Here is a 4700-nt window from a genome sequence, read left to right on the forward strand (position 1 = left end):
AGGGAGGAGGGACTGGAAGTTTGGAACTGGCATATGCACACCATCGTGTGTGGAATGGACAGTCAACAGGGACCTGATGTATAGCACAGGGAACTCTACCCAGTATTCTGTGGTAATCTATATGGGAAAAGAATCTGAAAAAGAATGGATATGTGTATATGTATAACTAAATTACTTTGCTGTAAAGCAGAAATTATCACAACATTGTAAATCAAACTTCAATCAATTATTAACAAATGGAAGAAAAATAATATTAAAAAGACAAAAATTAATGTCTGTCAGTAAAGTTTTTTATATTCTTCTGAGGGTTTTTGGATTTTTTTCTATAATCAGTAGTTAACTTGCTTGTATTCAGACTGTGAGTGTTGACTCCAATGAGGTATGCAGTAGGTGCAGTCTTCGCTCAGTTTTTCTTTCTTTTTTGGGGGGGTGCTACACCCATGGCATATGGAAATTCCAAGGCCAGGGATCTAATATGAGCCACAGCTGTGACTTACACGACTGCTGTGGCAACACTGAATCCTTAACCCACTGTGCTGGTCTGGGGACTAAACCTGTGCCACCACAGAGATAATGCTGGATCTTAACCCATTGTGTCATAGTAAGAATGCTCTGCTCAGTTTTTCTTTGATTTGCCATAGCTGTTATTATTTTTTTTCAAGTTTCATGGTTTATAATACAGATACAATGTGCACATTAGCCATCTGTTCATTTCAACTTAGGATCCAAGCCATCCTGACATTGAGATTGGTGACCCTGATGGCCAGCTGGGCCGCTGTCTCCACAATGGCTTTGCGGTTCTTGGAAGAGATGTTGTGAGCATCTCAACACAATAAGATTTATTGCACATCAGTAGCACTTCAAGCTCCTTTACATGGTGTACCAGAAACTTCCAGAAGTCACTGGGCAGCATGTGCTTTGTTTTCTTGTTGCTCCCATAGCAAATGTTAGGCATCAAGATCTGGCCCTTGAACTTTCTATACACCCTGTTGTCAGTGTCTCTGAGTTTCCACCAGTTCTGCTGAATTTTGACATATTGGTCTGACTGGTGCCATATGAACTTCTTGGTCCTCTTTTTGATGATCCTGGGCTTCACAACAGGTTCGAGATCGGCCATGATGCCAAGTGGGAGATGACCGCCACTTCTGCAGGCAGCTCCAAGGAAGAGAGGGGGAATAGCTGTTATTGTAGAATGGTCTCCATGGATGTCTCTGCTGCACCTGTGTAGTTTACCAGCCCCAAATGGATTTGAGCAAATTTTATACTCAGATTTTAGATGTCATTGTTTACAATTCTCATGCTTTAAAAATTTACCCTTTAAATGTGTAGCTGCTTTGTTGCTCTTAACTCTGTCATCTGCCACCTCTAGCCAAGGTGTAGTTTTCTGTGTTGAGTTGGGGATGCATCACTCAGAAGCACCCTCCAGGTGAGAAAGCCACAAATTCAGTTATTATCCAACACAGTAACACTCCTCCATGAGTAAATTCTTTTTATGTTTCTATCTACCTTTGGTCATTTCCCCCTACCCTGAAATAATTTAATATCCATTCCCAGTTTAAATAATTGTTATCTTCAGGAGGAATTTCTCAAGTTCTTTATGCCTCTATTACCTAAAATCCAAATTCTTTTTTTTTTTTTTGTCTTTGCCTTTTCTGGGGCTGCTCCCGCAGCATGTGGAGGTCCCCAGGCTAGGGGTCTAATCGGACCTGTAGCTGCTGGCCTATTCCAGAGCCACAGCAATGCCAGATCCGAGCCAAATCTGTGACCTACACCACAGCTCATGGTAACACTGGATCCTTAACCCACTGAGTGAGACCAGGGATCGAACCCTCAACCTCATGGTTCCTAGTTGGATTCATTAACCACTGAACCAAGATGGCAACTCCTAAAATCCAAATTCTTAATGGCGGTTTATTCCCTTTTAAAAATGGGCATGATATAATATCTACTTTATTGGGTTCTTAGAAGAATTAAATGATATAATATATGCACAGAGCTTAACATGTTATCTGTTACATGAAAGGCATTTGATAAATGTGATAAATTTGCCTTTTCTGGGGCTGCTCCCATGGCATATGGAGCTTCCCAGGCTAGGGGTCTAATCAGAGCTGTAGCTGCGATTGTTGAATGTTTTTCTTATCATTCATGTATTTATCCAAAGCCATACACAACTAATTCTTGAACCCAAGTTTTTGATTTCAAGTCCAAGTCTCTTTATATCAAAGAGTTACTTGTTAAAGTAGCAGAGTTTCTAATGCTTTGGTCGCTTAGGTGGCATTGATTATAATATAGATTGTGAAATATGAATCTGACAGTAAGCCTGAGTAATTACTTCTCTTAGTGATGCCTTAAAATAATTCATTCAATGGATAAATTGACTAATTGTCATCTTATCTTAGATAACATCCTTCCACTGATTTTTTTTATCCCTGTAAGAAATATGTACTGAGAACCCTCTAACTAGAAGTTGCTGTAGTTAGTGTGGGGACTCATAGTGCCTTAATGAGTGCACTTAATACCACATATTATAGGAAGTCCTAAGATACATTAGACACCAAGTTTGGCTCAGTGGCTCAAGAGTCTCATCGCAGCTCAGATTCTTTTTATATCTCCACTCTGCCATGCCTCATGAAGACCTCTTCCCCCAGCTAATGGCACAATGGCTGTCACATTCCACACATGACAGCCAAGAAAGGATGGGTAAACTTTTCTGTGTTTGTCTCTTAGAGGGAAGGCAGTAATCCTCTTGTCTTTCTCTCTTGTCTCACTGATGGGAATTGAATAAGGATGGTAAAATGAATATCAGGGTGTTGGTCATGAGCAACTCTCTCAACCAACAAATAAGACCGCTAGGAATGCTTAATCGGAAAGGCCATATATATACTTGATTAAAATAAAAATTCAGTTAACATATGCTTTTCCTCAGTAATCTTGAATAATGATTCATGTACCTTATAATGCATTGCATCTTTATTTTCATCTATCTTTTATAATTTGGTTTGTTTTTATTCCTTCTTTAAAATAGAAGTCTTGGGCGTTTCCTTCATGGCTCACTGGTTAACACAAACCTGACTATGATCCATGAGGACGTGGGTTCGATCCCTAGCCTTGCTCAATGGGTTAAGGATCCTTCGTTGCTGTGAGCTGTGGTGTAGGTTGCAGACACGGCTCGGATCCTGCACTACTGTAGCTGTGGCATAGGCCAGCAGTTGTAGCTCCGATTCGATCCCTAGCCTGGGAACTTCCACATGCCACAAGTACAACCCTAAAAAAAAAAGCAAAAAAAAAAGTCTTAAAGACACATAATCTACACCTGTTTCTGGGTGGGATATAGTAGGTTTTGGCAGGCTACTCTCTTACTGAAATTAGTGGCAAAAATACTACTTTTTTTTTTTTGTCTTTTTAGGGCAGCACCTGCAGCATATGGAAGTTCCCAGGGTAGGGGCTGAATCAGAGCTGCAGCTGCTGGCCTACACCATGGCCACAGCAATGTAGGATCTGAGCCATATCAGCAATTTACACCACAGCTCATGGTAACGCCAGATCCTTAACCCACGGAGTGAGGCAAGTGATTGAACCTGCGTCCTCATGGATAGTAGTTGGGTTCATTACCACTGAACCATGATGGGAACTCCTCCAAAAATAATACTTTTAATGACACTGAAAAGCTGTCAAAGTAATCAAGACTAGGTAAATAAAATCCAGAGAGGAAGAAACTCTTCTGAGATGCCTAGATGTCTGCTAGCAGTTTTATTCCTAGGAGCATTAACAATTTGCAATGTGGGCTGAGGATCACGTTTTCCTATGCAAAGGAGAGGAACTTTACTGGGGAAAAGAGAAGCCAGCATGGGATTGGCATCACAAATGGAAAAGGAGGGGAGACCAGAACACAGACTTGGTTTTCTTTATAGACCTCTTTCTTAATTCTGGTGGTGATGCAGGAGTCTGTGGCACTGGCCATAAAGACAGAATGAAGACTTCCATTGTCTTATAGTACTAAGGAGACAAAGACCTGCTAGACAGATATTGTAACACAAATGTGAAAGTTTCCCTCTTTAAGGCATTGACCAAGTTTTGAACCTGCGTGGAATGAGAGGCCACTGAACTCATCCTAAACCTCCAGAGGGAAGCCTAGACAAGCAGTAGGAATAGGGACAAACCAGAACTGAATTGAGTCTTATTAAAACTTCAACCTACCTCAAGCTGGCACAATCTCTGACTGAACTGAAGTTATCAGTTCTTTACGGTATTAATCATGTCTTTTATTTTCTGCATTCTGGTGAGTTGACATCTTGTAGCCTTGCTAACCTTTGAGGGACTGCCCCTTCCAGAGTTAGCCAGCTCCTAAGCTAGTGAAAACTCATTTAGGAGGATACCTTTCCAAAGCAAACTAACCAAGCCAGAGTCCAGGCTCCTCAGCCATCTTCTTTAATGGACCCTGAGCCACTATCCATCTGTCCTAGTCACCCCAGGACCAGATACTGACAACTAGGAGCAACTTCTATGCCCCACAGCCAGCTAAAATTACTCATACCAGCCAATCCTAAGCAAGTTTACTCTGCCTCACCAGTTCCCTCCAATAGAAACCACAGTAGAGGCTCTTGCCCACAATTTCCCCTCCATTCTTCCTCCTGACTAACCTGGAACTTCCTTGTGTGGCCCCCAATGGTGGTGATTTCCCCCCTTCTCTTGGGATCTCT

The 4700-nt window shown here is 41.6% G+C and overlaps 1 pseudogene; it reads right to left on the reverse strand.

The window, feature by feature from the left end:
- Positions 1–713: 713 nt before the first annotated feature.
- Positions 714–1117, reverse strand: LOC125120659 (60S ribosomal protein L32-like; annotated as a pseudogene).
- Between the last annotated feature and the right edge of the window lie 3583 nt (positions 1118–4700).

The sequence above is a fragment of the Phacochoerus africanus genome, chromosome 2, assembly GCF_016906955.1.
Source record: "Phacochoerus africanus isolate WHEZ1 chromosome 2, ROS_Pafr_v1, whole genome shotgun sequence".
Taxonomy (NCBI): Eukaryota; Metazoa; Chordata; class Mammalia; order Artiodactyla; family Suidae; genus Phacochoerus; species Phacochoerus africanus.